This window comes from Rhyacophila brunnea, unplaced genomic scaffold, assembly GCF_057557595.1.
Source record: "Rhyacophila brunnea isolate RB1 unplaced genomic scaffold, BYU_Rbru_1.0 scaffold_51, whole genome shotgun sequence".
Taxonomy (NCBI): Eukaryota; Metazoa; Arthropoda; class Insecta; order Trichoptera; family Rhyacophilidae; genus Rhyacophila; species Rhyacophila brunnea.
In genome coordinates, this window is record NW_028233182.1 from 2,400,977 (window position 1) to 2,413,153 (window position 12,177).

At 27.9% G+C, this 12,177-nt stretch overlaps 1 protein-coding gene across 1 annotated transcript in view; it reads right to left on the minus strand.

Moving 5' to 3' along the window:
- The window catches only part of LOC147065839 (exosome complex exonuclease RRP44-like), a 67,790-nt gene that overhangs the window by 80 nt on the left and 55,533 nt on the right, over nt 1–12,177 (minus strand). The window lies entirely within an intron of this gene.

The window sequence follows — 12,177 nt, forward strand, 5'->3', positions numbered from 1 at the left end:
ATATACATTAAATGAATTCATTCAAAAACTTTCAACTGTTGGTTTCCAAGCGACTAATCTTACAAAAGCAATAAAAGAAATCAACCGTATGATTGGTATGGATAAATCTGTAGACGAAGAGATTTCAAGTTGCGAAGCAAAATATGAAGAAGAAATAGAAAATATCAATGAAACAGAAAAAAAAGACTGCAAGACCAAGATATTTTTTGGATGTACTTCCAATATGATAACAAGTGGTCTGCGCGACACTATTTGCTATCTTGCAAAGAATAAAAAAATTGATGTTTTTGTAACTACGGCAGGAGGAATAGAAGAAGACTTAATAAAATGTATGGGTGATACATTTTTAGCCAAATTCGACCTTGATGGGCATCTATTACGTGATAATGGTTATAATCGAGTTGGTAACCTCGTTATTCCAAATGATAATTACGTGAAATTTGAGAAATGGTTAACAGGAATTTTAAACAGCTTAATCAAAGACCATAGAGATCGAAATGAATTAAAGTATTCACACATAATTGATCAAAAGTTCAAAGAACATATTTTGGATTCAAGTCCATTGATATTAACCCCAAGTAAATTTATACAAATACTGGGTGAAAAAATAAATCACAATGATTCAATTTTATATTGGTGTTATAAAAATGATATTCCCGTTTATTGTCCAGCCTTGACAGATGGATCTTTAGGTGATATTCTGACATTCTTTGATAAAAGAGATCAGATTAAATTGGATATAATTGAAGATATTTACAAAATGAATTATGAAGCCGTGCACCAAGAAAAAACAGGTGTTATTGTTCTGGGATCCGGGCTTATTAAACATCACATACTAAATGCTAATCTTTTTAAAAATGGCGCTGATTATTGTGTTCTTGTTAACAATGCACAAGAGTTTGATGGAAGTGACGCCGGGGCTAATATAAGTGAATCAATCAGTTGGGGCAAACTCAAAGGAAGCGGGGTAAAGGTATTCGGGGATGCTTCTATTATTTTTCCTTTGATTGTTGCGGCAACTTTTGCTAAGAAAATAATAAAGTAAAATTATTCATTTCAAAATACCTAAATTTAATTGCAAAAAATAACAAATTATTCTCAGAAATGTATTGATATTTAGCCATATTAAAGTAAGCAAACCAACTTCGGTATCACGTTTGTAGGTGTATTCTTTATAATTATTTTTAATATGAAAATTTATAAATTAAAATTCTACAATGAAAACGACCGAATAAATATGTTACGAATACAAAAATATCTACCCTTCTCCTATTAAATTTTCTTATGTTCAAAGCATATTTATTTTTTGATTATCTTTTTCTTTAGCGATTTTTCAATATATTTTCGTTTTTTACAATATTATTATGTACAAAAATATTCATGCGCCTTTAACAGTGTTTTATTTAATACCTAAGAATAAAATTAAAACAGACATCTTTTTTAACGGCTCATTCCCATTATTGAATTAACTAATCCTATAGCCATTTAAATCACCTATAAACTATTAAATGACTTTAATATGGGATCCAATTGTGAGTTCACGTTATATTTTATGAAATAAATAGTTTATGAAAAAATCAGTAAAAACGTCATTATAGTTTTAACTATGAAGTTTAATCGTAAGTTTCTATATTAAATCACCCAGATAGAAAGATATCTATTATTTTAATCACCTTTTATAAAATTTATTTACCGATATACCGTTCAATCACAAAAAAATAAGAAATATATGTTTTTCGCGAATAAATACTATGTTTGCATATTCTTGAAATAAATGGGCCTTTTTTTTAATCTGAGAAAAAAATCCATCATTTATTGAACCCTAGAAAATACTGGCTAATAAACAACCAAAAACTCCAACCATATATTAAAAAATTTCATATATAAAGCTCTAGATTATCAGATTTTTTTGTTGATTTTGGGCTCGATTTTTATTTCTGGTATATTTTAAATATATAATTTTGTACTTCCGAGCCTTCAAACGACTTATTTATAAGCGGCATATAAAGTTCAGAAAAATATGTTTTGTAGCTATAGGCATTGGGTTTTAAAAATATAACAGCATATTATCAACAGTTTTATATGATTTTTTCATTTTTGGTAGGCGTTTGGTTATCCGGCAAAGGTTTATTTAGCTATAAAATTTTTGGTTTATTTATTTAAAATTACGTTTCATTCATGGATAACTATAATCTAAAGTTCGTGAATCATTTTTATTATTTATAAAATTTTAACAAAATACACATTTATTTTTATGGAATTATATACCCTCTAAATTATAGCACAAATTTGTTTGCGAATAAAATAAAATTTTAGCATTTTATATATATTCTGGATAAACTTTGCACTGCTCTATATAAATTTTTTTTGATAATTCTTTCAATGTCATCATCTTTACAATACTCCAAAATGTATTTTACCCACTCGAAACTTATTAATTACTGTGCTTTCCCCAATCCTGTTGTTTGTGGTGATCCTTAGTTAGGTATTTATAATTCCTTAATATACAACTTATAATTTATATTAATTAATTATTTATGGGTTTCGTTGGGTGGTATGGTTGAGTATTTTACAAGTCGGACCCCATAGAGGGGTCGAGGGTTCCACTTCCACCCACCCCACTAATTCTCAAACGAATTTACCCTAAAGAAAAATACCCAAGGGGGCGGCCAGTGAACAAAAAAAGAAAAACATTAAAGCATTGACAAGCCATGAGAAATAGAAGTTTGCTGTGTAAGCCGTTGAACTGTGCCTCCAGTATGAAAAAAGATCCCACACCGTTAAGCAAGGATATAGGTAAGTGTAGAGTGTGGTTGTAGCTTGTATACTTAGCGATGAACAGTAGACAGAATCTCATTCCCTCCACATAATGACTGCCGCCTATTAGAAAGGGCCCAATCCACGATGATTACGGGTGACAAGAAGTGCAGGGGTAGTCCCACAGAGAGACGCAGCGGTTAAGCAATAGTTCCTATCATATAGATCAAACTTCCTAAAAAAGTTATAGAAGATAAACATAAATAAATAAAGTAAATTCGATTAGAATTTATAACTCACTTTTACTGAAAATTCTGGGTAGAATATTGTAAAGATGACGAGATGAAAAAAAGTATCATTCAAATTTATAAAGAGTATTCGAAACTTTTACTTAATCAAGATTAAATAGTTAAAAATTGAATATTCCATAAAAATTCATTCGTAACTTTGTTAAAGTTTTGTAAAAACAGTTTATATTTTTTTGGTACAGGTTTCCGCGAATTTCAAGAATCCACCCTTAAATAAAAAAAATTACTAATAAGATATAATGATTTCTTTTCAAGCCTAAATAACGATTTTTAAAAATTAAGTCACAATTAATGCTTATTATTATTTTATTAGATGTTCAATTTTTCTTTTTTGTTAATTTTTAAATTGGCTCTTTGATTAATTATTTTTCTATGCTATCGATTAGCATATATTTATAAGATTGATTTTTTAATTTGCAAATATTTTTTTGCATTGTTAAGTAACGCTGCTTTTTTATATTTCATTAAATCTGCATTTATTTTATTGCAATAGTTTAATAAATTGTCATATCGATAAGTATTTTTTTGCGTATCGCTGATACAGATGTTTTTTCTGCTTTATTTATTACCAATTTATTTTAAATTGTGTGTTTTTGAAATGATTTGGGGATTTATATTTAGACAAACTATTAATTAATCTGTGAATAGAATGAAATCATAAAAATATTTTAATAAAAAAATTGATCTAAGGATTTTTGAAACAGTGTGAACTAAACAAATATTAAGTTTGTTGGGTATGAATTAAGTTTAATCTGAATATATGCAAACAGTTATATTTTAAACGATTAATCAACGTTTTATTCCTTAAAAGACTTTATTTAAAATCTTAGATTTTCTTTTGTATAAATTTGTTTGGGTTATTATATTTGTGTCTTTAAGTAAAATATTCGATGATCATGTATATTAGACAAATCGATAAACATTTATGCTATGATGCCCATAAAACACAATTTTTTCAAGAATTAATTCTAATGTGATTGATTTTGCATTAAACACATAAATTAAATTTTTATGCATTCATGTTTCCATATTTAATTAATTAGTTTCCCGCATTTAATTTAATTTGATAGACCATGTTCCATAAATTTTATCATATATATAAATCCACGAATCCGAAGAATTAAGTTGAATTAATTAAACCCATTACAAAATGGTAAAGAAAACGGTACTGGATTTCTTCTCATCGCCAGTGAAAAGAATCAAGCAAGAAAATCACAATGCGAGTGTTTCCAATAAAAATACGGTGCTCGATACTTTCTTAAAAGATACTAAGAAGCCGAAAAATGTGGGTCAATTCGAAAGTATTAAAAAGTATATGAATGATAGTGTTTTAAGCTCTAAGAATGATATTGATATAAATACATTTGATAGTGAGGCAAATATAATATCCGAAAGAATACAGAATCAAAATATAATAGATCCTCTACATAAAGAAGAAACAAATGCTTTATCTTTCAATAAATCATCTAAAAGAATACAACATAAGAACATACTGGAATCTTCAAATGAAGAAGAAACAAAGGCTTTACCTTTCAATAAATCATCTAATAGAATATATCATAAGAATATCTTGGAATCTTCAAATGAAGAAGAAACAAAATTTGCTACCTCAAATAAATTATCTGAAAAAACACGGCATAAAAATGTTTTGGAATCCCAAAATGAAGAGGAAAAAGACCAAGGCAGCAAGAAATCAGCAGATAAATTGGAAAAGAAAAGGCCGCATAATGAAGAACAGAAATATACGTCAAATAATTTAAAGAATATGCCTGCAGTTTTCGATCACACACTTAAAAAATCTGATCGACTTCGATCATCTCCAATTTCTCTTCATTCCGATACCCCATCGAAACAACAAGAAAGATATGGATTTTTATCGCCCGTTCTTGATCGAAATAAGCGACTGCCATCGGATCCAAAATATGATCCTTCTTCTCTTTTTATTTCAGAAAATGATATGAATAAGCTTACTGATTTTGAAAAACAATTTTGGGCAATTAAAAAAGAGTATTTTGACACAATTATATTTTTCAAGAAAGGGAAATTTTATGAGTTATATGAAAGAGATGCGGAAATAGCCTCCAAGTATTTTAACCTTAAAGTTGCAGAAAGGGTTAATATGAAAATGGCCGGTGTTCCAGAATCATCTTTTGAGTATTGGATGGGAAAGTTTCTTGAAAACGGGTTCATGGTTGGAAGAGTTGACCAAGATGAAAATAGTATTGGTAAGAAAATAAGGGAAAGAGAGGAGTCGTGTAACAATACAGAAATAAGTATAAATTTGGGGAGTAATATAGATACTAGCTTTTTGAATCCCGCTGCTAGTAAACTTAAGGGATCTACAAAGAAAAAAATAATTAATCGTGAGCTTAAAGAAGTTATAACCCAAGGAACAATTTATGATCATGAACATCTTAAATCGCCCCAAAGTATTTATATTGCTTCTATTATAAGAAATAATCAAAAATATAGTATGAATCTTTATGACGCATCAACGAATACTATCTTTTTTACCACATTCTTAGATGATAATGAAAATTCCATATTGAATACAATTTTTGTTCAGTATAAAATTGTAGAGGTAATCACTATTGAAGAGATTTTAATGGATTCCAGCATTAAAATGATTAAACCAATGCAAGATTATAACCAAAATTGCAGGTTTAATTTATTTAATGAAAATGAAAGGCTCTGTTTTTCTTATATATCAGGGTATATGCAATATCTTAAAAGAGTTAATGTATTAGATCATGTTAGGATACTTCCTCTTGACAACTACTGGCAGAAAACCATGGATAATACTACTCAAGAAAACATTGTAGATGCATTGCAAAAGCTCGATAATAAAATATATGATTCGGAATCGAAGTTGAGATTAGGAAGCGGCTACATTGAAAAATCAAAAAACGAAGCGACATGTGTCAATGATAGCAAAAATACTTTAAAAAACATTGAAAGGGGTTTTTATTTAAAGGAAGGGTCTACATCTATGAACAAATATATGATATTAGATTCAATAACCCTTACTAATTTAGAAATACTTCAAAATAACTATGATAGCACAGAAAAACATACACTCTATAATACAATAAATCATTGTACTACACCTTTTGGTAAGCGAAAATTAAAAAAATGGCTTATTTCACCGTTATATTCGTTACATCAAATAAGAAAAAGACAACTGATTTCAGAAGTTTTAATTGAAATACTCAATGACGGCATGAATAGCAATCTTTCCAATTCACTTTTCTCTGGAATCGGTGATATTGAAAGAATAATTGGAAAAACCTTTGGGGATAATCCAGCTGTAAAGGACCTTTACCTTCTTATCTCAATGCTTAAGGCGTGTAATTCTTGTATCGAAAAACTTGATATGGTTATTTTACAGCACTATGGTCCTGATAGCGTGACACCATATGAAAAGACTCATAATACAAAAGAAAATGATTATAATAATAATTCTATGCAGGATCATTTAAAAAGAAATTCCATACAAGATGATTCAAATAACCGTTTTATACAAGATAACTTTAATAATGGGCTTCAAAATGATTACAATAAGTGTTCTATAATAAATGAATATAACAAAACGGGTGATACTAGAGCCAATAATAATGATGACAGTTTGTCTTTCGATGCTGATCTCCTATTTAGTACCGAATCTGGAGATAGAAATGTTTTAAATGATAATAAATCGCTAAATATGATCCCAATAAATAATCAATCACCGGCTATTAATGGTTTGTATTATTTAAGAGAGATAATTCGTTTATTCCCACATATTTCCCCGATTTTAGAGAGCGTCACAAATGATTACACCATAAAAGAAGCAGAAATAATACCCCTCAACCCAAATGATGCTATACAAACAAATATAACCAAACTTAAAGATATCGAAACGGAAATGTTAAAGTATCTTGAAAATCAAAAAAAGGTAATAAAAGGTAAAGTTAAATTTGCAAACATAGGAAAGGAAATATTCCAAATAGAAGTCGACGCCGAAGCTTCTGTTCCCAAAAATTATTACCTCGTAAGCAGCACCAAAAATTTAAAAAGATATTATACACAAGAACTAAGACTCCTCGTCAACGAGTATATAGAAATGGAAGAAAGATTGTTTCAAAGCAAAGGAACCCTCACAAGACACGTAACAAATACACTCCGAAAATATATAGATATTTTCAGGAACGTTTGTGAAATAATAGGAGATATCGATTGTTATATGTCGTTTGCTATTTATGGAAAAATACACAACGAAACAGTATTTCCTAATTTTTACGAAAACACTACAGAAAACAAAGATTCCCCCGTGCCGGAATTCGAGGACATAAAAAATCCAATATATAAATCATACACTGGAAACACTCTAAAAATGACAAAAAACATTTTGCTTTTAACTGGCCCAAACATGGGCGGAAAAAGTACACTCTTAAGGACAGTAGCACTGAACATTATTCTTGCACAAATAGGTCTTAAAGTATCGGCTAAAAGTATGCTCATCCCATTATTCGATAGAATATTCACAAGATTGGGGGCAAACGATAACATCATAAAAGGCGAATCAACATTCAAAATAGAAATGAAAGAAACCGCAAGAATGCTTAAATACGGAACACAACACTCATTAATGATCATAGATGAACTCGGAAGAGGCACTTCAACAAAAGACGGCGAGGCAATCGTCGAAGGCGTTCTAAATAACCTCAAAAATAGGAAATGCTTTGTTATGTTCAGCACTCACTACCATAATATAATAGTCAAAATATCCCAAAATAACTTGTTTATGACAGGATATATGAAAGTTAAGATCGAAGAAAATGATATAGTGTTTTTATATAAAATGATTCCCGGGGTATGTGTCGATTCACATGGTATCGAGGTAGCTAAAATGGCGGGTGTTCCTGCAAAAATAATTGAAAAGGCTCTTAGGTACAAGGAATCATTCTTAAAGTGAAAAACTCGCATTAAAATACTTAATTGTAATTGACAGATTGATATATAAAATAAATTAATGTTAAAATTTTTTTATACCCGAAGAGCTGATGTTTTAAAGTATACAAACATTAACATACTTATCTACAATTAGGGTGTAAAATTTTAGAAAAAATAAGCTTTAAATAATTCATTCTAGGATAAATGTTTTTAATTATGGGTTAATTTTCTTTTTATCGATTTTATCTATTTAGACGTGGTCAGCCCATTGAAAATATTGCACAACTCTTTGATACATCTTTTGACACCTCCACTGATCTATCTTCATTAACTGCTCTTCCTCGCTCAAATGAGATGAGTTCAAGTGTCTTGCGCGAATGAAATCATATTACTTTTTATATGAAATTTTTTTAGGTCAAATAAGAATACAGATTTCTAATATTTTATTTTCGATAAATAAACATAAATGATTTCCTAGGGGGTAACAGGCAAACAAAAACTAAAAAAAAATCTAAGACGATAAAATTATTAAAAAATCTTGAAAATATTTAATATAAAGAAGAAGAAATATCAGCGTAAGTTTCTGTATATAGAGGCACAATTAAAATAATCTGTATATTTAATATAGCAATCCTATCTTATTTTTAATGGCATTTTAAAAATACCAACTCAAAAAAATTATTAACATCTATTCAATTAAATTATTTCTAAAATAATATATAATATGGCGTTCTTATGTTTCTTATTTATAATAACTTATGCTCCTACACAAGATCTGTAGTTTAGCTGATTTTGCGCAATTTTTAAACACATAGGAATTTATAAACAAGATTATATAAAAAAAACCAAATTTTTAATAGGTTGTTCGCATTGAAAATTCCTTTTAAAATAATATTTAAGCTTATTCTAATTCAAAAATATTTCATTAAAATACTTTGTTAAGAAGGTGATACGCACAATATTCATGGCTTGTATGCTAATTTATGCAAAAATCGTAGTTAGATATTATACTACACTAATAAACGTGATCTTTATAGACAAATATTTATGAAATAATAGTCATATGTATTTGTTTATCAGATATATATTGATTCCAAACAATAAATTACAGATGACTAATTTATAATTTCATCTAAAAGATTAGTTTAGAAAAAATTTAGAATTATTGACTATCCTTCACAGAAAATAATTTATAATGAAGAAGAGAATATTAAGCGTTCTTTCCGATAAGATTCCTCAATTCTATTATTTTTATGCTAAATTTTATTCTGCATAATGAAGCGAAAGACAAATCTATTATATATTCATAAGTTGTCTTTTATATTTATTCCACATTAATTAACAAAATCGAGAAAATCAGTATCAAAAATTTATTTAGTTCTGAAAATGTATTATAGCTTTCTATATATCTGACAACAGGCAATTAAATAGTTAAAAATATATATAAATTTGTTTTTAGGTGATGTTTGACCTTATTAATATTTTTTAAACATATATTTTAGCGCAAAAATATTTTGGAATTGGTTTTTGGCATATATTTTACAGCTTCAATATAAAAAAGCTTTTTTTGCACTTAAAAAACAAGATACAGTGCAGTAAAAAAAAAGTTTCTATGTTATTACATTTTGTATTTAAATTTATGATATAAGTTTTAGATAAATAGGCTAATTATAACTGAAGTTATTAGCGTAAATTTTGTATTTATTTTCTAAATAAAGACGCAATTTTCTAAAAACCCTAAGATCGATATAGTCGAAAAGTTTCAGCTGTAAGATATATCTAGAAGAACATAGGTAAAGGATTGTCCCAAAATAATAAAAATGTTTTTGAATGTGTAAACGTTAAACACATCTTCTTACGCATTTAAAGAAATTTACAGTAAATTTAAAACATGGATTTTTACATATAAGTGAAAATTTTATGATTTTTATATAATATACGTTCTTTTTTTTTATATTTAAATGTTTAATAAACTCATTTTTTTCGATTTTAAATACAAAACTTGATTTCTTTTAGTTTGAAAACACATAGAAAGTCGTATAAACTTGCACAATGTCTGAAATGATGCTAAAACCACGGTATTACTGACTTGCAAAAAGCATTTCGCGCGTATGAAAAAATTATTCAAAGATACGAATCATCATAGGCTTTGAATATAATAAGCTAGAATAAATGATATTTTTTTTGTTCGATCAAGCATAATGCGTATTAGGGAACAAAAAATGACTTAGATGCTTTAAATTCTATTTAGATTAGATGATATATTTATTTTGTAGCTTATTTTTTTCTTAATAAATGAATATACTATATGTAATGTTTTTTAGTGCAACCATTTCATAAATTTGCCCGTCTTTGTTGCCATTCTTGCTCGCATTAAATAAAAACATCTGATATATAAATCACAATCAGCCAATGTCATGCAAACAGGCTCCTTTGTTTCGGGGTCTAAGCGAGCATAATTAAAAGTATTGTCTTCGTTCATCGTAACTACTTTGTTTTTACTATAGGATGATATATCAACATATTTACGCGAAGACGGATAGAAGCAAGGATTCGTGATATAAATACCAGTGAATGCATCAAAAAATATACTCGGGGGCTTCAATCCTTTATTTTCTAGCCAATTTTCTGTTTCCTTTGTGAATTCCGATGGTTCAAAAACTACAGATCTTATTAGCAAAGAAGCATTTTCTGATAGATTTTCTCTAGTTACAGAATTAATTAATTCATTAACTTGTGATAAGCATAAATTCAAACTTTCGACTTTTAATACCAGAAAAGTATCTTCCAATTTTTCGTCTGTCAGAGAATCATAATTTGCCTCTAAAAATTTAGAAATATTTGTTTTATCATTTGCAAGCGCTATTGAACTATCATTGGAACAAGACTCCCACTTTATGTGCGAAATAAATTTTTTTATAATTTTACAATAGTTCAACGCCTTGATTTCATAAAACGTTCTAGTGTTAACCTTTAAATAATTACTCTTGGATGTTTTACTTACAAAAGAAACATCGTAAATTCTTTCACCACTTTTTATAATATCTGAATATTTTTTCGGTATTTCTATATTTTCAATAATTAATTTTACCTTTATTTCATCTACTATATTTAAAAAATTTTCTGGTTCTTTCGATTTTTGTTTATCGCTACATATTGATTGTGAAATAAATACTCTTATTTTTTCCTTGTCACATAATCCTTCCAATGAATTTCGAAATTCTACATTTGAAGAGTCTTGAAATTCCTTTAAAAGTATATCAAGTTCTGCATCTTTCCTCTTAATTTCATGATTTTCAGCCTTTATCTCTAAATTTTGTCCACACTTGAAATATTTTACCATTAGAAAGATGGCTGTATGCACAATGAATGTCATTTTAAGGCCCATAATAATTAATTACTAACTCCTATTTCGAAATGAGAATTTTAAAATCATTTTTTATGAACATCAATATAAAAAAATACGTGTGCTATGCAATAAAATAAAGTGACAATATGAAAAAGTGACGTAAATATACATTTTTAGGATCTAGAAATATGAAAATGACACAAGCTCTTCAATTTTATGGTTAGAAATTTTAATAATGTCAAGAACCATAAGAAATTATAAAATCAGACAATATACGAATGTATAAATATAAAATATCTGATAAATAAAAAAATAATAATGGATAATTTAGCACCTAGAAAACACAAAAAACTCGAATTCCGTGATTTAATTTTATAGTCATCAAATATCATCTTTTAAATGTATAAGCATGCAAAAAGCCATAGGTAAATTAAGTTAATTGAAATATCTTTGAATACACTAATAAACACAATTTATCGTTTTTGCAAATATATTTTTTTAAAATTCACGAACTGAGTTCAAGGTTGCATAGGTTCATATATAATGAGTTTTTATGTGTGCAGTTGCCACACTCAAAAAACATGACAAAAAATTATGCTGCTCATAAGAACCTGCTAAGTTGTTTTAATATAATCCTTTTATTTGAAAACTTACTTCAATCATCAACTTATTCATATAATCTAAACTAAAGTGTATTTTCAAACCTGTTTTTTGTACTCATACTCTCGCTTTCGTTCTAATTGTCTCCCTTTGTCATATAATTACGCGATTCTCGTCCTAACTGTTTTCTGCTATAAAATATTTGGTATTTTTCATGTTATTCACATCAAA